This window comes from Canis lupus, chromosome 27 (genome assembly GCF_003254725.2).
Source record: "Canis lupus dingo isolate Sandy chromosome 27, ASM325472v2, whole genome shotgun sequence".
Lineage (NCBI taxonomy): Eukaryota > Metazoa > Chordata > Mammalia > Carnivora > Canidae > Canis > Canis lupus.
The window spans coordinates 3,346,121-3,367,470 of NC_064269.1; the positions used below are offsets into that span (position 1 = coordinate 3,346,121).

A 21,350-nucleotide genomic window follows, 5' to 3' on the forward strand; every position below is an offset into this window, starting at 1 on the left:
TTTTAGTGGTGAGAAGGAAAATATTAACAAATTAAATGAAAATTTTTATTGCATTAAATTGCTTTTTCTCTTAGGTGTACTGTTAATTTGCATGTGCAGCATGTTCCGATGTTCCAATCACCCTTTATTTTTTTCTTATTAATAGGCTTACTGAATACCCAAAGCTAGAACAGAACCTAAGTTTCCTGAGCGCCCCGTTTGCTCTTAATTATCATTGTATACTGCAGTTGTACATTAGGGCCCACTGGCCACTGTCTGGTACCCCAGAAACACCAAGGAAGTTGATGCAAGTCAAGCTTGACATTTCCTATCCACAGCCCAAGAGTCGATACAAAACGCAACAGCACTGGCTGATAAACCTCTTTCCCTCTGCTTTCACCTATTAGAATCCTCTCAGTTGCTACCTTTAATTAAGCCTGCAATTTCAAATGGTTTTCATGAAGCACACAGAACATAAGCAAATGATCAAAGAGAGAAAGCCACTGAGTTTCAGAAAGGACAAAACAGCCATCCACCAGGTCTATGAAAAAGTGCATAATTCTTGTTTCTTTATATATGAAAGTTAAGGTTAGTTGAGAATATCAAGGAAAAAGACCACTTGTTAGATGTCTATAAATGGGCAGAATTTAACAACTCTGAAATAAGAAAAGGATACAGATCTACAATGGTTGAATAATCTCTATCAGTGAGAGGGCACAGAGAATAAAGAAATGGGAACACTTAGGTTTCCCTTAAAACTTTAGAAGCTCAAGACGGGAAGACTCTGTGCAGATAAAGGATTAAAATTTAGAAATAAGGGCGCCTGGTTGGCTCAGAGAGAAGAGCATCTGACTCTTGATCTTGGGGCCATGAGTTTGAGTCCCACGTTGGATGTAGAGATTACAAAAAAAAAAATTTTTTTTTTTAATTAGAAATAGTTTGCTAATAACCAAGGTGCTCTGGACTAGACTGCCAACATGTATTAGAGAACATACCTCCCCAGGTGTTCTAAATAGATTATATCTCTGAATTTTAAAATGGAAAAATAATCTTGAACACCTCCTTCTCCTGCTTCTGAAGTCTTTCGTCAGGTCCTACCGAGTCTTTCTCTAAACTCTTTCTTACATTAGGAAAATGTGAAACACATGTGACACACAGAAACAAAATTCCTTTTCCTTCCTTTCCATCTTCATCACTACAATCCTAGTCCAAGCCCCCATCACCACCCATCTAAGGCCGAACCAAACAGCCAATTAACTGAATGTCCATCCTGTGTTCTACTCTGTCCTATTTCTCATTGCTGCCCAATCCTCCTAACACATTATAGCATAGCTTTGATGATGTGTCATTCTGTGCTCCCTCAAAAATCTTCTACGTTCTCCAGTCTCTAAGGATAAATGCAGCTTCTTCCTCTATGCTTTTTTCATATGTAATTCTCAAATGGAAACCCTAAAAAGCAACATAGTTGGTAGGAAAGGGCTGCTTTGACCCAAACTTTTTACTTTAAATAAGCCAAGAAATTTCACTAAGAAAAATAAATTATAAGGTATTATCTTTATCATAAGGAAAAGAGGGAAAAACTGCTGAGATAATTTAAAGGAGAGTTCAAATCTCTAAACTATTTTTTTAAGATTTAATTTATTTATTCATGAGAGATATAGAGAGAGGCAGAGACACAGGCAGAGGGAGAAGCAGGCTCCCATAGGGAGCCCTCCGAGGGACTCAATCCCAGGATCCTGGGATCACGACCTGAGCCAAAGGCTCAGATATTGAGCTCCCCAGGTGCCCCCCTAAACTATTTTAATAGTCCCCCTGAAAGACAATGGAAGTAACTGTGTATGGGGTAGGAGGAGAGAATGTGTGCAGGTGCATATGTAGACAAAAGAATATTAGAGAAACTGGTCATGACAGTTGCCTTTATACTGACTGACTGTTATGAGAAGATTAACTTGAACCTTCTGATTTTTTGAATACTGCCTCTGTTAGCTAACTCAAATGTAAAAAATATATTTTACAAAGTAGAATGGAAAAGATAACTTCAACAGTACCTTTTAAAAAACTTTTTATATTAAATGACTTAGAATCCTTTATAAAAAAAAAGGAAAAAATAACATTTAAGAATGGTACTAAATTTTTTGGTATAAAGCAAGGAAATATTCTTTAGCTTTTCCAACACAATGATCAAATAAAGAAAGTAATTTGCAGCAGAGCTAGGGTTAAAATAATACTTAAAAAACAAAACACCTTTCTCAGGTTCCAAACCCCATCCAGATCATCAGGACCACTCTAGTTCAGTAGTACACAGAGATGTTTCCAAAAGAGTCTGCAGAGGGGAGATAACTCCTTTTTAAAAATGAGCAGTTTCCCAAGTTCACAACCAAACTCCCTTGTCCACTTCACAGCAGTCATTCCCACACTTTCTCAAACTCTGCTCTGGTGATTCCTCACACTCCCAATACTTTACCTCTCACAGTACAAATCTTTAAAAATGCCTATTTTTCTCCAAGGCATCTTTCCTAGAAACAAGATATTTTGCCTCTTTAGTTTTCACCAAAATCTTAGGAAATCCAATTCAGAATTCCATAGCAAATGAGATTTCTTGGTATTCTGACTTCTGAGAAAGTTTTACGGGTCTCATTTGCAACCTGCTCAATTTCCCCCCACAATTTAATAATAATACATCAATTCTTTCCATTTAAAAGCATTTTATTCAGCTTCTTGCTAAGACAAAAAAAGACAGTAGTGAATTATAAAGCAAAAGCCTGTTGCACTATCCTTACTTGAAGTAGGGTTCATCCTGAAACGAGAAACAACCATGTAATAAATTAAGCGCTACTGGGGGATCCCTGGGTGGCTCAGCGGTTTAGCGCCTGCCTTCGGCCCAGGGCGTGGTCCTGGAGTCCCGGGGTCGAGTCCCACATCAGGCTCCCTGCATGGAGCCTGCTTCTCCCTCTGTCTATGTCTCTGCCTCTCTATCTCTCTGTCTCTCATGAATAAATAAAATCTTTTTAAAAAATTAAGCGCTATTTATTTACAGAACAGCTGCTCAACTGAAGGAAAAATGTTATTTCACACTTGCTTCCAGTGAATATTAAGCTTTTAGAGGTTCAGCCTTCAATTGTGAACCATTAAAATAACAAGAGAATAAGAAAAGGTGAAAAATGAACTGTCTTTTCATTGATAAAGTTGTGATTTCTTCCTTTATCAGTCACTATCTGAAAATTTAAAGTAATATTTTAAATTTTACTTTTTTTCCCTTCCCAGGTTCATTCTGGTGGATATGCTAATAATGAGTTCAATACCCAAAATGTAGGAAAAGGGATGGAAATAAATGACATGTATAATTCACAGCCTAGAGAATCCATCCCTGGATAAATATGCATTCACTTATATTTCTCTAACATCCTTACTCCCCAGGAACTCAAAAGATTTTACAGCATAAAAACAGCACTAATCAACTGAACATGAAAAGAGCCTGTTAATCTGTCTTCTGGGGGATTTCATGCTTTCCACTTCCAGATCTTAGAACAAGCCCACTGAACATGGGAGGCCTCTCCCTACCACCAGCAGCGAATATAAAAGGCCTTCAGACCCCTCCAGCTAACATTTCAGTTACTCTCACCCAATCAACTCCATTCAGGATCAAGAGAGCTTGAGCCCCAAACCCAGAGTACCTCTTAGACACTCAGGCTCCCTGCTTTTATTTTGCTCCACTCTCAATAGGACACATCTCCATATACCTAAGGGGAATCTTAATTATTATCCACTTTCACCTTTGCTGTTCTAGGCCAAAAGCCTCCCAGAACTTTTTTCTGCTCCACTTTAAATACCCAATCCCAGCACCAATCCCCAGTATACAGACCTACAGCAATTTCAGCCTTGTAGAAGCAAAAAACTCAGGTGGTAGAGGCCATAATTCCCCTACAGTCCTGGTTAGAACTTTTGTTGGCAATATGGGAGCATTTATGAGTAGTTAAATGTGTATATTTATATGCAAGAGAAATGAAGAAAGATAAGCAGACACCAAGACGTGATGACCTTTTAAAAAGTACTTAGGATAGCTTCAGAAACAAAACAGGTGTGTTACTTTAATACCTCTTATTTGCATCCATATTCTATTTATTGATACATCTTCTGTTCATTTCTCCTCATCTTTCCTGCTTCCAAAATGCTCTCTATCAAAGGTATTTTTGCCCTCCCTCTGCCTATACCAGAATCTTTCGTTATGCCCACTCACTAAGATATGTTTAGCTACCAAAGATAATGATAATTTCTTAAAACAAAGCCAAAATTGTTCACATTACTTGGTTATACGAACATCAGAAATATAACACCATCTAATGGGGGAAAAATCCTTAATCATTGGTCAGTCAACCAACCTAAGTACCTATCCCCCCTCCATCACTTAATGGTCCTATAGCCCTGGACAGTTTGCTTAAGTTCTCGGACACTCAGTTCTCTCAGCTTCAAAATGGGTAGAATAATATTTGCCTAACTTAATTTAAATAATAAACTGATAGAAGGATTCTTAAAGTTCTGTCTGATAACAGACAAACATAGAATAATAATTACCAAAGGTAGATGGTCAACTGTGAGACCTAACTATATGAGACCCATTCAAAATAAATCAGTGCAAATATAATGGGAAAACCTAGAATGGTGCTGAAGTCAAAAGCAACTCCAAACTTGATAATCACTCATCATAATTAAAATATCCAGCTCAAGAAGAATAAAGGGGAGTCTCAGTCTTTGGGTCTATTCCACCTTTAGATCCCAGGCTGTAGCTAAAAACAGTGCAGTTGCTTGCCAGCTAGCTGGTCAGTGCCAGAGCATTCCTCTTGGGTAGAGTCCTATTCTAGAATAATTTGAGAATGAATGAGGAGTTACTTTGGTAACTGCATTTGCACAGTCGTGCTGGGGATCAGCACTGCAACTGTACAATAAAACTTTTTTCCTCTTAGACTGGCAATGTCCATCCAAGTCAGGGTATCTGTAGATCCTATCCTCTATGCCAGACTGAAGATAAAGCAACTGTCTGCTTTTCAGACTACTAAAATTTAATACAGTACATATATACTATATCAAATACACGTATAAACACACACTAAGCTTCTAAATCTCTAGAGGGAAAGGAGTAAATATATATTGAGCTCTATGTGTCAGAAACCACAAGGTAACAGAGATTTCATTTAATCCCTAAAAACACCCTGCGACGGAGGTATTATTATTCCAATTTTTACAGATGAGAACACTGAAGCTCAAATAGATTAAATAACTTGCCCAAAGCCACAAAGCTAATAAGTAGCAGAGTCAAGACTTGAATTTAGTTTTGCCTAACTCCAAAGCCCATATTGCTTCTTTTTCTTCTCAGTGGTGTTAACTACAGTAACTTTCTTGTGTCTTCATTTCACCCTCATTCCTGACAGGTACCTGTGTGTCCTGGTTGTGTCTCTATAGGCTCACAAAGGGATAGAGGAAATTTTCCCAGAAGACTTCTTTTCCCACATTTACTTCCTATTCCTGTACAAACTATTCTGTCTTAGGTTGAATTACCAGGCTAGACCCCACAGTCTGCCATACTACATTTCGCTAATTAATATATGCCTAGAGCATGAAAGTTCTGTTATCTTCCTTGTGCACTTTAACAGCCATAGTTTTGGAGCATGGTTTCATTTTCTAAGCTGGTTCTTATCACTTAAAGAGCATTAGTGCCTAGGACTATGCCTCACACATAGTAGGTACAGAGGGAGAATATCTGTTGATTTGCTGATTAATCAAAGATTTCTTTATTCCTCTAGTTATCTTGCTATATTTCAATCAAGAGACTTTACAGGAGTCCAATTCCAAGAATGAATTATCTCTCATTAAAGATAATGTTTTGAAAAATTAAAAAATACTGTTATTCTGAATAACTTTTGCAAGGGCTTCTTGCCCTCTCTAAAGAGAAAAAAAAAACACTGAAAATATACAATAAAACATAGACAACTGTTTTGCTTAGGATAGTTAAGACTGACTTTTCCTGCCTTTTTTACATATATTAAATTTTTTCTGTAACAGGCATGTGTTATTTTCATAATTATGGAAACTGAACTCACTCTGGATAAACTTTGCATTTTTAACACTTTCTATACAGTGTGGGGTTATTTTCTTTCTCAGATATAATCAATAGGAATTGTGTATTCATTAATTCATGCCTATGCCTCCAGAACTTGTTACATAACATCAACATATTAAAGATAATTATTCTTCTCTCCATTCATGGAATGTTGTTCTTGCTCTAGGTGGATATGTCTCATCTCTGCATTCTTTTCAAGCAGATGGAAATTTCTTATACAATCTCTACAGAATATTATTAATCTTTTTTGAAAATGAGCACTAGAATAACATCTGGCCTTGATATAGCCCCAATCTATAGTCTTTTAACTTTACGTGTGTTATCTTTTCAAAGACATTAAAGTACTTTAATCACAGCGGAACTCAAATAGAATGAGCTACTTTATGTAGTAGGAAGTTCCCTACTAACGGAAGTATTCAAAGCAAAGATCTCCCATAAGGGGATTCCTGTGCTGGGAGGTTGTACAGCTGAATTTTATGGCTACCTTCCCTTTCTAGGATTTTAAAATAAAATTTTTGACAAGTCCACTCCAGCGATACAATGGTTGCATGCTGTCCTCTGTTGTGTCACGTCCTTTTCTCAGCTCACCGTTCAAATCAACCCAGAGAAGATTCCCTTCTGATCCAGCCTGACTTAGCAGGCTACCTGATTAATTCTTGTGGAGACCAAATTCCCATAATTATTAACAGATCCTTGCTACTTGAAATGACAAAAATGTGCTGAAATACTGTTGTCAGCAAAATGTCACTGTATGTCTTACATATGGATCTGTTGCAGCCTGCAAAACACTGTCTCCACGAGGGACAGCCAAAATGAAGAGTTATGTGGGAGTAATAAAATATGATAACTAGGCCTGCAACCTCAAGAATAAGCCCAGCTGCGCATGCACACACATCTACAAGAAAGCCTGCTGATAACAAAAGCAAAGAAAAATCCAAATTATGTCCAGCATGTGTGCGCTTCATGGCAGGGCTGGTCCGGGAACTGTCCTTTTAAGCACCACAGCAAGAAACCAGGGAACTGTCCTTTTAGCACCACAGCAAGAAACCCTGGTGTAAGCCTAAACACAGGCACCCAAAGCTGGGCCATGAGAAAAATCTGTTAAAGCTCCTACAAAGAAATAAACAAACACTGTATGGGTGTTTGTTTTTTAAGTATGCTATATTCTATTTCATAACCCTTTAATTTAAAGGATTAATTTAAAATAAAATCCTGTAAGTACTTTGATAAAAGTTAACAAAATCCCAAATGAAAACCAAAGGTATATTAAGTCAGCCTCTCAAACTGAACCCAAGAAACCAATAATTGGCCTGCACTGTCAAGAACTGCTTTGCAATCTCCACCACCAGCCCTACTAAGAAACACAACACATTTACACATACCCTAAATCAGATGTTGAAAACATAGAACATGCTCAGAGCCCTCTCCAGGGAGAGACTCAATTTCTAGGACAGATTATGCTTGCTGAATACCAAACCATCACTGCCACACCACCACTCCACCCCCCCCCCCCTTCCCAAGCAATCAAATTCTCTTTCAGGGAGAATTGAAGGCCTTATGGGTCATGAGTTCCAAAGAAAAAATGCTGCAGTATTTCAAGAACCAGGTTACAGGCAACGTGCTACAGAGCTTCCAGCAGTTTAAGTCTGATTCCCCTGAGATTCCTACCAGAATGGTACCGGATGCTAATGTTCTCCAGCCATTTGCATTACACATCAAAAAAAAAAAAAAATTGGGGGGTGGGGGAAGGAAAGAAAAAAAAGTCCCCTCACCCCGCATTATCTTCTAATGCACGTGGAGAAAAGAGAGGTACAGAGAGATGGTGAAACAGCGAAAGCCTACCACACCCGAAATCTCTTTTGCAAAGCTAAAACATCCCCCAGCCCTGACACATCGATAGCTCTCTGAAGGCTCTCCAGGTTCAAACTTGAGAAAATAGTTATAAAAAGCACTATTCCCCCCTTTGCTCCCAAAGCCCTCACCCACATTTCCTGCTTCCATTCCTGCTTCTCCGGTGCCCGCCGTGCACTAAAAAGAATTTTCCTCGGGCGGCAGAGCTGGCTCCATGCTAATGATTTCTCCCTCTCCCTGAATTAGCCAGATGCAGTGCCAAGTTTCTCCCCCCTCTCCCCAAACAGATGACATCCTTTAATCCTGAACCCTGAGGCCCAGAATCTTGGAATCTCCCGATATAAAATGCATCCCCCCCCCCCCGCCCGTGTTTCAAAAACTGCAATGTAAGTGAGGAAGAGGGCACGGGCACAGGCACAGGGTGGAGTAGTTGGAAGGAATGCATGGCTCGAAGAATCCTATTTGTCAGACTGCAAAAAATGATTCGCACTCCCCCCACCCCCCAACACCCGACCTCTAAGCTGAGGCCTCCGCAGGGGTCTGAAGGCCCCGGCTAAGCCCCCACCCCCCCTGGAAAGTTAACAGCCAAGTCTCCACCGGTGGTTGCCGCAGGGATGGAGCTGAGCTCTAAGCAAAAATGCAGAGGCTCTGCGGTCCCCCAGGGACCAAGTGGGAACCAGAGAGGAGGGGTCCAGGTCTCTGCAGCTGGGAGTCCTGTAAGCCGAGCGCGAGGAAGCCCGGGGCGCTGCTGGCAGGGGTGGGGGGGGAAGGGAGGGAGGAAGGAGGAGAGCAACGAGCTCCGCATCGGGTGGCGTAGGGATGGGGGTGGGGGAAGGGGGGATTCTGAAAGTGATGTGCTCCCCACTGCAGGAATCCTGGCCTGCCCAGGAAGGTCCCGGGGGCCCCCCGCACCGCCCCAGAGCGCCCAGCCAGGCAGGGACGGGCGCACCCCAGGAAAGGGCAGGGGGAGTCCCGGGCTGCTGCGGCCGGTAACGACCCGGAGCCCGGGGGGGGGGGTGGGGGGGAGGCTGCGGCAGGGCGCGGGGGAGGGGCAGGGCGGCCCCGACCCGACAGCGAGGCCCTCCCCGGGGAGCCCGCGGGGCCCCGACCGGTCCCGGCCTCCGCCTCCGGGGGGCTGCACCGCCGCAGGGGCCCGCGGGAGGCCAGCGCCCCCCGAGCGGCCCGGGCGCGACCTCCCCGCGGCGACCCGCACGCACGGCCGAGGTGCGAGCCTCGCAAACAGCCGTCCGCCAGCGGCGGCCCCGACCCGGCCCCGACCCCGACCCCGACCCCGGCCCCGGCCCCGGCCCCGACCCCGAGCCCGAGCCCGACCCCGCCGCGCGCCCTGCGGCAGAGCCCCCGGCGCGGGATGGGCGAGGAGCGCGGGGAGGCCGGCCCCGGGCGACTTACGGCGGCGGCGAGGGCGGCGGCGGCGGCGGCGGCGGCGGCCCTAGCGCGGGGCCCGGGAGGCGCGGCCGGACTGCAGAGGCGCCGGGGCTGCGGCGGGCGGGACTGCGGTGGGCGCCATCTTGAGGCTCCCCGCCCGCCCCCCGCGCCCGCCGCCCCGGCACGAGCCCCGCCGCGCGCCCCCGCCGCCGCGCGCCCCCGCCCCGCCCCCGCTCCCGCCCCCGCCCCCGCGCCGACCCCCGCCCGCGCCCGCCCGCGCCCGCGCCCGCGCCCGCGGCCCACCTACCCCTGCAGGACGCGCCCGCTCGCCCGCAGCGCGCCGCGCCGCCCGCCTGCCCGCCTGCCCGCCTGCCCGCCCGCGCTCGCTGGCTCCCGGGCCGGAGTCCCCGCGCCGCCCGGACCGGATCCGGGGCGAGGCAGCAGGGCGCCGGCAGGGGGCGCCGCGCCCGAGCGCCTCGCGAGCGTCCCCGGGCCCGCCTCCCCGACGCCCCCGCGGAGCCGCGTGCAGGGGGGAGGCCGGGGGGGGCGCGGAGTGGGGGGCGCACGGGGCTGGGCGGCCTCGGGTCCGCGGCGGGACACCCGCCAGCACCCGGGAGAGGAGCCCGAAGGTGCCGGCCCGCCTCCCCGACGCCCCCGCGGAGCCGCGTGCAGGGGGGAGGCCGGGGGGGGCGCGGAGTGGGGGGCGCACGGGGCTGGGCGGCTCGGGTCCGCGGCGGGACACCCGCCAGCACCGGGGACTGGAGCCCGAAAGTGCGGGCCCGCCTCCCCGACGCCCCCGCGGAGCCGCGTGCAGGGGGGAGGCCGGGGGGCGGGCACGGGGGGCGCGCACCGGGCTGAGCAGCCGCGGGACGGCGGGGGAGCTGGAGCCCGAAGGTGCGGCGTGACCCTGGTGGGGGCCGCGAGTCTCACCTGTCTCCGGAGCGGCGGCCGCAAGGGCGACGCCCCGCAGTCCGGCCAGGCTCCGCTGTCGGAGAGCCGACACCCCTAAGCACAGGCAACTCCATCTACAGGATCTTGGGGCGGCTGAAAGACAAACCAAACACACACACACACACAAACCCAAAACCCAAAACAAAACCAGAAACCCCGCAGCAGTCTATCAGCAGCGGTTGGAGCGTTGGGATTCGGCGCACGGGGCCCCGGTGGCGGGAGGAGGGACACGCCGCATCCCTGACGGCCCCCAGGTGGGCCGCTGCGTAAGGGCACCTCCATCCTTTCGGACCTCGGCAGGCGCGAACGTCTGAACCGCCTAGGAGGAGGCGGACGGTGACAGTGAGAGCGCCCCTCAGTCAGGGTCCCCCTCCTACAGGTGTCTTCCCACCGCAAGTTCGGTGGCCAGGCTGCCGCTCACCGGCCGCGTGGCTTTGGAACCCGATCAGCCCGTCTACACCGCAGGAAAAGACTTGCAGACGCTGTCAGTGAGAGCGAGCGACCGCAGCACCAACCTGGGCGGCTCGTGGGGAGGCTTGGAGAGAGGGCATCTCACCTGGCGCGCAGTGTGCCCATCACGTAGTGGGCCAATGCCTACGTTTTTAAGTATCTTTACCGAGATGTATGTGACATGCGATAAGCCACGCAAGTTTAGAGTGCAGAATTTTGATGTGTGTGTACACGCAGGAAATTATCACCACCATCTACCTACCCGTCACCTCCAACATACCCGTCACCTCCAAAAGGTTCCCCTGCCTCTTTGTAATCCTTCCATGTATCACTCTCCCACTCTCTCTCTCCAGGCAACCACTAATCTGCTTTCTATTACTGTACATTAGTTTGCATTTTTCAGAATTTTAAATACATGGAATCATACAGTATGTACCTCTCTTTCTTTTTCTTTTTTTTTCTTTCTTTTTTATTTTATTTTATTTTATTTTATTTTATTTTATTTTATTTTTTTTTTTTGGTATGGCTCCTTCCTCTCACACAACTGTCTTGAGATTATCCTGCTGTTGATGCCACAGTTGCCTATCAATAGCTAATTTTTTTTTTTATTGCTGAGTAGCGTTCATTATAGGAATATACACAGCGTGTGTATCCAGTCACTTGTTGATGACATTTAGGTTATTTCCGGATTTGCCTATTAAAAATAAAGCTGATAGTGTTTGTGTGCAAGTTTTTGCATGAATATGCTTTGTGTGCATATGCTTTAATTTGTCTTGGGTATAAATGTCTAGGAATAGAATGACTAAGTCCAATTATAGGTGTATATTTAACTTATTAAGAAAGGGCCAACCTACTTTCCAAAGTGATTGTGCCATTTTATAGTCCTACTAGCAGCATATGAGAGTTTCAGTTACTCCGCGTCTTTGGCAACATTACCTATGATCTTTTGTCTTTTAGCCATTCTAACTGGTGAGTAGAATGACTAAAAGTATCTTACTGGGGTTTTGATTGGCATTTTCCCTAATGACTAAGATATTTAGCATCTTTTTCTGAGCTTATTGTAATCAGTAAATCTACTTGGGTGAAGTGTATGTTCAAGTCCTTTACCTATTTTTAAAGTCGGGTCGTTTGTTTTCTTATTGTTGAGCTTTGAGAGGTATGTATATATTCTAAATACAGTCTTTTATCAGATACATGATTTGTAAATATTTTCTCCCGGTCTGTGCATATCTTTTTGTTCTTTTAATTAGTGTCTTTCAAAGAGCAGAAATTCTTAATTTTTATGAAGTCTGATTTATTATTTTCTCTTCTTCTATGGATCATGTTTTTGTAGTCATACCTAATGTTTTTTTTCACATGGATATCTAGTTGTTCCTGCACTATCTGATTACCTTTGTACCCTTGTTGAAAATCAATTATTCAGCTATGTTGAGGGTCTGTTTCTGGATTCTCTATTCTGTTTCATTGATCTATCTTGACACTAAACACACTGTCTTGATTGCTCTAGCTTTATAATATATCTTGAAGTCAGCGTAAGCCTTCTGATTTTGCTCTTGTTTTTTTTTTTCCCCTGTATTGATTTTGCTATTTCAGGCCCTTTGCATTTCCATATTAATTTTAAAATTGACTTATCAAATTATGCAAAAATAAAGCCCCCTGAGATTTTAATCAAGATTGCTTTCAATACATAGATTAGTTTGGGGAGAACTGACATGATAACAACAACATAGAGTATATCACTCCATTTATTTCGGTTCTCTTTAATTCATCTCAACAATATTTTGTAGTTTTGAGAATAACAAGTCTTGTTCACCTTTCTGAGATTTACTGCTAAATATTTTGCATTTTTGATGCTCCTGAATAGTATTTTTCAATTTCAATTTCTGATTGTTCCTCAGTAGTACATAGAAGTACAATTAATTTTTATAAATTAATTTTACGTGCTGCAATTTTGCTAAATTCACATATTAGCTATAGTAGATTTTTTGTAGATTCCATTAGATTTTCTACAAAGACAATCATGTCATCTGCAAATAAACACAGTTTTGTTTCTTCCTTTGCAATCTGAATACTTTTTGTTCCTTTTTCTTGCCTTGTTGCACTGGTTAGGACCTCTAGTACTTTTTGAATAGAAGTTGTAAAAGCAAATATCTCTGTTTTGTTCCTCATCTTAGGAGGAAAATATTCTATTTTTCTTTTGATATGATGTCAGCTATAGATTTTTCCTAGATGCCCTTTATTGTGTTGAGGTCTTGTCTATTCTTACTCTCCTGAGAGTTTTATCAGGAATTGAACTTTGCAATCCTTTTTTTGCATATGGCTTTTGTTTTTAGTCTGTTAATATAGTGAATTACACCCATCTATTTTCACATATTAAACCAACCTAATAATGTATAGATCACAGAGTATTATCCTTTTCGTATATTGTTAGATTTTACTTACTAACACTTTGTTAAGAATTTTTACATCTATGGGATGCCTGGGTGGCTCAGTGGTTGAGTGTCTGCCTTCAGTTCAGGACATGAGCCTGGAGTCCCAGGATCAAGTCCCTCATCAGGTTCCCCACAGGAGGCCTGCTTCTCTCACTGCCTATGTCTTTGCCTCTCTGTATCTCTCATGAATAAATAAAATATTTTTTAAAATTATTACATCTATGTTCACGAGGTTTATTGGTCTGTAGGTCTGTAGTTTTCTTGTAATGACTTGTCTGGCTCTGGTATCAGAGTAATGCTGACCTCACAAAAAGAGTTAGGAAGTATTCTCTCTTCCTCAAGTTTCTGGAAGAGTTTGTATAGAGTTCATATTAATTATTTCTTCTTTAAATGTTTGGCGGAATTGCCCAGTGTGATTACCTGGGCCTGGAGTTTTCTTTGAATGAAGGTTTTTATTTTTTTATTTATTTTTTAAAAGTAGGCTCCATACCCAATATGGGGCTTGAACTCATGACCCCAAGATCAAGAGTTGCATGCTCTATTGACTGAGCTAGCCAGGCACCCCAAGGGAAGGGTTTTGTTGTTGTTGTTTTTTAAATTTGTTTATTTATTTGAGAGAGAGAGAGAGAGAGTGTGTGTGTGTGTGTGTGTGTGTGTGTGTGTGTGTGTGAGAGAGAACGCCCAGGGAGACAGAGAAGCAGACTCCCTGCTGAATAGGGAGCCCAATGTGGAGCTCCATCCCAGGAAAAAATTTTTAAGCATAAATGTAATTCCTTTAATAGTTGTAGGGCTATTCTGATTTTTAAATTTTTTTCTTGAATGAACTTGGTAGTCGTTTCTTTCAAGAAATTTCTATTTCAGGCAGCCTGGGTGGCTCAGTGGTTTACAGCCGCCTTCAGCCCAGATCCTGGAGACTAGGGATCGAGTCCCACGTCGGGCTCCCTGCATGGAGCCCGCTTCTCCCTCTGCCTATGTCTCTGCCTCTAGACTCTGTCTTTCTCTGTGTCTCTTATGAATAAATAAATTTTAAAAATCTTTTTTTTAACTAAAAAAAAAGAAATTTCTATTTCATCTAAGTTGTTGAATTGATGGGCATAAAGTTGATCATAATATTCCCATATTATTCTTTTACCATCAACAGAATGTAGTAATAATGCTAACTCTCTTATTCCTGAGATTGGTAACTTGTGTCTTCTCTCTCTCTCTTTTTTTCTCTAATTAGTGTGGCTGTAAGTTTATTAGTTTAATTGGTCTTTGCAAAGAAGCACTTTTTGGTTTCATTGGTTTTTCTCTACTGATTTTTGGTGTTCTATTTCATTGATCTTTATTATTTCCTTTACTCTGCTTACTTTGAGTTTCATTTGCTTGTTTTCCCTAGTTTCTCAAGTGGAAGCTGAAGTAATTGATTTGAGACCTTCTTCTTTTCTAAAATAGGCATTTATTGCTATAAATTTCTCTCCAAGCACTGCTTTAGCTGCTGCATCCCACACATTCTGATATGTTGGATTTTCATTATAATTCAGTTAAAGAAATTTTCTAATTTCCCCTTTGATTTCTTCTTTGCCTCATGGATTATAAATGTATTATTTAGTTTTCAAACATCTGTGAATTTCTTAAGTAACTTTCTGTTGTCAATTTCTAATTGTATGCATTGTGGCCAGAGAACATGATTTGTATGACTTAAATCTTTTGGGGGGACTTGTTTTATGGGCCAAAAATATGATTTATCTTGGTAAATGTACCGTGTGCAATTGAGAAGAGTGTGTTTTTGCTGTTAGATGAAATGCTCTACAAATGTCAATTAGGTCAAGTGGATTGATAGTGATATTCAAGTATTCTATATCTTTACTGATTTTTTTTCTATTTGTTCTATAATTTTTAAAAGAAGTACGTTGAGGGGCGTCTGGATGGCTCCATTGGTTAAGCATTTCCCTTTGGCTCAGGTCATGATCCCAGGGTCCTTGGGTGGAACCCCACGGTCAGGCTCCCAGCTCAGCAAAGAGCATGCTTCTCCCTCTCCACCTAACTGCTGCTCCCCGTTTGTGCTCTCTCTAAATATATATCATATAAAGGAATAACATCTTTAAATAAAATAAAATCAAAGTGGTATGTTAAATCTATGAATATAATTGTAGATTGGTCTGTTTCTTCTTGCAATTCGATCAGTGTTTACTTCATATTTTGAAGTTCTGTTATTAGGTACCTTAATGTTTGGGATTGTTATGTCTTCCTGATGAATTAACTCCTTTATTATTATGGAATGAACTTCTTTACCTCTGGTTATATTTTTACTCTGAAATTTACTTTGTCCAATATAGACTAGCATGGTATTTCTTTTTACATTCTTTTAATTTTGCCTATTTATTATATCTTTATATTTAAAGTAGGTTTCTTTTAGGCAACATACATTGAGTCTTGGTCTTTTCTTCCCATCTAATATCTCTGTTTTTCAATTGAGATGGTTAGACCATTTACAGTTCATATGAGTATTAATATGGCAGAGGTTAAATCTAATAATGTGCTCTTTCCTATTTGTTCTTTCTATTCTTTGTTTCTTCTATTTTCTGCCTTATTTTGATTAACTAGAATATATTTTGTCATTCCCTTTTACCTATATTGCTAACTTATTAGCTGTAACTCTTTGTTGTGTTATTTTGCTACTACATAAATTTAAATATTACCTTAACTTGGGTACTAAATTAAACTGTAAGTAAGTTCTCTGACCATTTGAATTTTGGGTGCTTTGTACACAGTAGGTTTTCAATATATATACTCACTTAAAGTATGAGCATTTGTTTCTTCTCATCTTGCATCAACAGACTTTTGGTGATTGAATGCTTAGGGTGCTCCAGATAACTGAACTAAAAGTTGGTCTCAGTTGAAGCAGGCCTCATACTACATAAAGAGATGGAGCACTGATTTCCAATATGGTAACTAAATCAAGGTAATTATAAGGAGAAGGAAAGAAAGAAATTCAACAAAAATGGTTAAAACTAGAATTATTAAAGCTGTTTGTAGCATATTGTATAAGAAAGCCAATGTGTAAATACATTAGAAAAATAAGTTTGAGGTCCCAGATTAAAAAAAAATAGGTTCAATCCCGTAACATAAAGAAACCCTTTTCTCATAATAGATGCCTCTGTAAATAGGTGTTTTTTTTTTTTAAGATTTTATTTAATTATCCATGAGAGACACACAGAGGGATGCAGAGACATAGAGGAAGAAGCAGACTCCTCGAAGGGAGCCTGATGCGGGACTGGATCCCCAGACCCAGGATCATGCCCTGAGCTGAAGGCATACGCTCAACCACTGAGCCATCCAGGCATCCCTGTAAATAGTTTTTATCTTGCATTTTCCAAATCTCTGATTGTTACAAGCAGGATGTATGTCTTCCTTATTGAAGCTACTTTTCCTGGAAATCAGTCCCTTTGGAGCTATAATCAGACATTTGCCAAACAGTGAGAGAGGACAGAGTTCTGTATCCTTTCTCCAACATTTTAACACATGTGGAAATTCAGCCTCTGGGATCACATGGGGATCAAATAATAGAATCTGTTACTTTTAAGCTCCCAGGTAGCTAAAGTTACAAACTTTTTGATATATAAGAATATTTGCTGACTCCATGAGAATCTTTGAAGTCATCAAAAATGTCAAGGATTTCCTTTAACAACTAGGCTCATATCAGAAAAAAGCTCAATGCACTGAGAAATGAGTTTCCATTTAAAACTTTCTTTTTTTTTAAATTTTATTTTATTTTATTTATGATAAGCACACAGTGAGAGAGAGAGAGAGGCAGAGACACAGGCAGAGGGAGAAGCAGGCTCCATGCACTGGGAGCCTGATGTGGGATTCGATCCCGGGTCTCCAGGATCGCGCCCTGGGCCAAAGGCAGGCGCCAAATCGCTGCGCCACCCAGGGATCCCCGAGTTTCCATTTAGAAAGATGAACGAGGGATTAGATTTACCCAGTGTTGCTCCAGAGGGTGAAACCAAGACCAGGGGTGAGAATTCCTAGGAGAGAGATGCCAACTCAAAAGGAGGAAGGATGTTCTTACAGAGCTTGATCAGCAGCTAAACAGACCACCTCTGAGGAAAGGAGCCAAGGTGTTAGTTCAAGGAGATGCTGTAAGATCAGTCATTCTGGACATTTTAGGATCAAGGACTCCTTTGCAAATCTGATAAGAGCTATGAAATCATTCCTCCCAGATAAATTCACAGACCCATGCACACACATGCACATAGACTAAGGCACAGTTTTACGTTCAGTTGTGAGGCTCGTCCTTGAATCCCAGGTGAAGAATGTCCAGTGTACACAGATGTTTAAAGTATGAAGTGGGACTATGCTCCTTCCCGTCTGAGAGCCTGTCACCCTCTGGTTCTATCCGCATCACCACTTCCACCTTTAGAGGTCATCTAGGGCTTCCTGATGGAAATAGAGCAGAAGTACTTTCCTTTGGGATGTTCTCCTCACTTCTCTTTTTTACCTTTTGACCCAATAATAATTTACTTAATCTTCTATCTCTCATTCCAGACATTACTGCTTCCTCTAAATTTACTGCTCCCTTCAATGAAAACAGGATTAATTCCTTAGCTTGCTGTGATGCCAGCAGACTCCAGTCTGAAGATTTTATCTCTGAGATGACTCCTAATCTCCCACAGTGGCGAGCCCTGCAGAAATATTGGCAATGTGGAAGATACCACCCATTCTTCCTTTTCACTGCAGCCTGTGCGAAATCCCTGGCAACAATGTGCCTCACGTGCTAGCCTGTGGACTTTTAGACTATCCTACTTTTCGTTTATCTTACTTTTGGCTTATCCGACTTTTTATTATAGCTTTGTAAATAATTTACCAATCAATTTGGTCAAATTGTACCTACGAGAGCATACTCCATGCCTCCAGGTCAGCACCTGGAACCCCACCGATGTCACTACTATGCACTCTATGCAGTAAGTCCTCACTCTTTGATAGGCCCTCTCATCACAGTCATTTCTCATAATGCTCAGCCATGTGGACGGTGAAGCCAGGTGTCAGGGATTTAAATCTGAGCATCAGGGATCCCTGGGTGGCGCAGCGGTTTAGCGCCTGTCTTTGGCCCAGGGCGCGATTCTGGAGACCCGGGATCGAATCCCACGTCGGGCTCCCGGTGCATGGAGCCTGCTTCTCCCTCTGCCTGTGTCTCTGCCTCTCTCTCTCTCTCTCTCTGTGACTATCATAAATAAAAAAAAATCTGAGCATCACCAAGCCTTGTAATCTTGGGCAAGTTATATAACTGGTCTGTGTTGGTTTCTTTAACTATTAAATGGATATCTCATACGGTTGTTGTGACAAGATTATATTAGTCAGTGTACATTCATACTTAGAATGGCACCTACTAAGTACTCTATAACCATTAATTTATTATCCATATGCTCAAGATCCATATGCTTTACTTACCTCATTTCTAATGAACCTTAAGTCCTGAGAACTCTTGCTCCCTAATGCTTTTGACTTTATATCCTCCTACCCACTGACATTGCCCTAACCATCGTTTGCCATTACTACAATGACAGGGGTATTATTAGTGGAGTATTATTAATTTTACTTCCCTCAATGCAAACTGGTACAGCCATTGTGGAAAACAGTATAGAATTGCCTCAAAAGGTCAAAAATAGAGCTAGTCTATGATCCAGTAATCGCACTACTGAGTGTTTACCCCAAAAATACAAAGACACTAATTCAGAGGGACACATGTACCCCTATGTTTATTGCAGCATTATTTACAACAGCCAAATTAAGGAAGCAGCCTGTGTGCATTGATAGATAAATGGATAAAGAAGATGTGGTATAGGGCGCCTATGTGGGTCAGTCAGTTAAGCATCTACCTTTGGCTCAGGTCATGATCCCGGAGTCCCAAGATCGATCAAGTCCTGCATTGGGCTCCTCACTCAGCAGGGAGTCTGCTTCTCCCTCTAATCTTCCCTCTCCCATGCTCACTCTCTCACTCTCTCTCTCTCAAAGAAATACTTATTAAAAAATGGAATGGAATATTACTCATCCATGAAAAGAATGACATCTTGCCATTTGCAACAATGTGGATGGAGCTAGAGAGTATAATGCTAAGCGAAATAAGTCAGAGAAAGACAAATACCATATGATGCTACTCATATGTGGAATTTAAGAAACAAAACAAATGAGCAAAGGAAAAAAGAGAGAGAAACAAATCAAAATATAGACTTTTAACCATCGAGAACAAATTGCTTTACCAGAGGGAAGGTGGGTAGGGGGATGGGTGAAATAAGTGAAAGGGATTAAGAGTACGTTTACCATTATGATATTTATCATTATGAGCACTGAGTGATGCATAGAATTGTTGAATCACTATATTGTACACCTGAAACTAATATGACGCTATATGTTAACTATACTAGAATTAAAATCGAAAGCTTAATTAAAAATTTTTTTGCTTCCCTCACCCAACCATGTGACCTTGCAATGTCCTGGAGTAAACAGAGCTTCTTTCCCTGCCTCAATATCTTTAGCTCGATCTATGTGAGTTGCTTAGTTCAACAGAAAGTTAGCAGACACAATCCAAGTAGAGACTACGTGTGCCTGTACACCATTTGGTTTGGTCTCTTACACCGAGATCTACCATCAGAAGACCATGTGCCCAAGCAGTCCCCAAACCAGGGATAATGTAGAAACATGTGGAACAGAACTGGACCCCCCCTGCAGCCTGGAGCCTGGAATCCAGCCCACCCTGGCTGAGATGTGGCCAACCACAGACCCGTTAGTCTTACTTTTGGAGTGGTTTGTTACACAGCATTAATGGAGCAGTAGCTGACTACTACAATCATACATGTTCTATGCTTTATGACACTTTCTCTAACTTCTTCCCAAGTCAAAATCAATCATTTAGTATTTTCTTTAAGATTTTATTTATTTATTCATGAGAGACAGAGAGAGAGGCAGAGAGAGAGAGGTAGGCTGCATGCGGGGAGTCCGATGTGAGTCTCGATCCCAGGTCTCCAGGATCACACCCTGGGCCGAAGGCAGGCGCCAAACTGCCAAGCCACCCAGGCGTCCCACAATCAATCATTTAGTATTATTGTTGTTAGAGGAATAATCACAGTGTATTGCAGATATACCTTATAAAAGCGGTTGATCCTCCCAGCTATAATGTGCATTGCCGGAGGCTAAGATGATGCATTCCTGACACTCCACAGGGCCTGGATGAAGCTGAATGCGATGGACAATCCCTTGCATAAGTTGCCCGCTGCCTAGTAGTTTAGCTTCATTTCCTCTCACTCTGCCCTGAACAAATGTCACCTCCTGGAAGCACTGGAAAACTTTTAGTTCTCCCAAATGTCGGTTGCCGTAGCTTCTAAACTGTATGCCAACGCACCCCAGGACAGTTAACTCACAGGGACTTTGGAAGATATTTTAACTTTTTGAGGAAAATGTACCAATAATTAACAACCATCATACATTGCACAAACTAGTAAAATCAGTGTGGAACAGGAAACTATGGTGCTGGTGTCCAATCAGATTCCAACATCTGAGGAACTGTGTGTACCCAACAGATACACACATCCCAGTGTCCCACAATGACATCATTAGTATGTCATTGTGATTATTTAAGGGTAAAATAAAAATATTATTTTCTTTCAGTTTATATGCATTATTTTTTCAAGCAGCTACTTAGTTGTCAAGACATAAATATTTATCAAATTGCTTGGACCTAATTAGGCAATAATGGAACCATTAGGCAGTACTTTTGGCCTATGCCATGAAAAAGTCATGAAGACATTGAGGATGCCAGGAAAGGAGAAAGTTTAGAAATGTCTGCCCCATGCCATGTTGCTCTTCCACACCTTTACTCATACCATTTTCGTATTTGAAATGCCCAGGGCTCATCTGGCAAATTCTCATTTGTCCTTCAAAACACTAGCTTGGGTTCAGCCTCCTCCAAGAAGTCTTCTTTGATTGTCATTGACAGAAGTGGTGGCGGATGAGTCTGGCCCAGCACCAATATCATTTTGAAGTTCTTCTCTAGTTGTCAGCACTCTATGTATAGTAATGCTCACCAGATAATAAAAACTTTGTTCCTTTGTGGAAAATGTCCCCAAGAACAAACTCCAGAGTCATCCCACATCTGGCCCATTGGCAAATCCAGAGCCTACCCTTTCTCATCACAGCTACCTTGGGTC

The 21,350-nt window shown here is 42.7% G+C and overlaps 1 protein-coding gene and 1 long non-coding RNA gene across 5 annotated transcripts in view; one reads left to right on the plus strand and one right to left on the minus strand.

Annotated features, from left to right (window-relative positions):
- SCN8A (sodium voltage-gated channel alpha subunit 8) overlaps positions 1-10,453 on the minus strand; it is a 178,051-nt gene extending 167,598 nt beyond the window's left edge. Inside the window, exon 1 of one of the 3 annotated variants that reach the window (XM_049102407.1) lies at positions 10,262-10,453. The gene's annotated coding sequence lies outside the window, so the exon portion shown is untranslated. Of the gene's footprint in view, positions 1-9,355; positions 9,492-9,638; positions 9,710-10,261 lie in introns of those variants that run through there. The other 2 variants (XM_049102405.1, XM_049102406.1) reach the window with 2 other exon arrangements.
- LOC112667250 (uncharacterized) lies at positions 10,250-18,392 on the plus strand. 2 transcript variants are annotated; one of them, XR_003141110.3, is made up of 3 exons: positions 10,250-10,904; positions 15,984-16,108; positions 17,695-18,392. It is a non-coding gene; the product is annotated as an uncharacterized LOC112667250 (long non-coding RNA). The 2 variants fall into 2 exon arrangements; XR_007406368.1 differs by having other exon boundaries at positions 10,250-10,766.
- Positions 18,393-21,350: the final 2,958 nt, after the last annotated feature.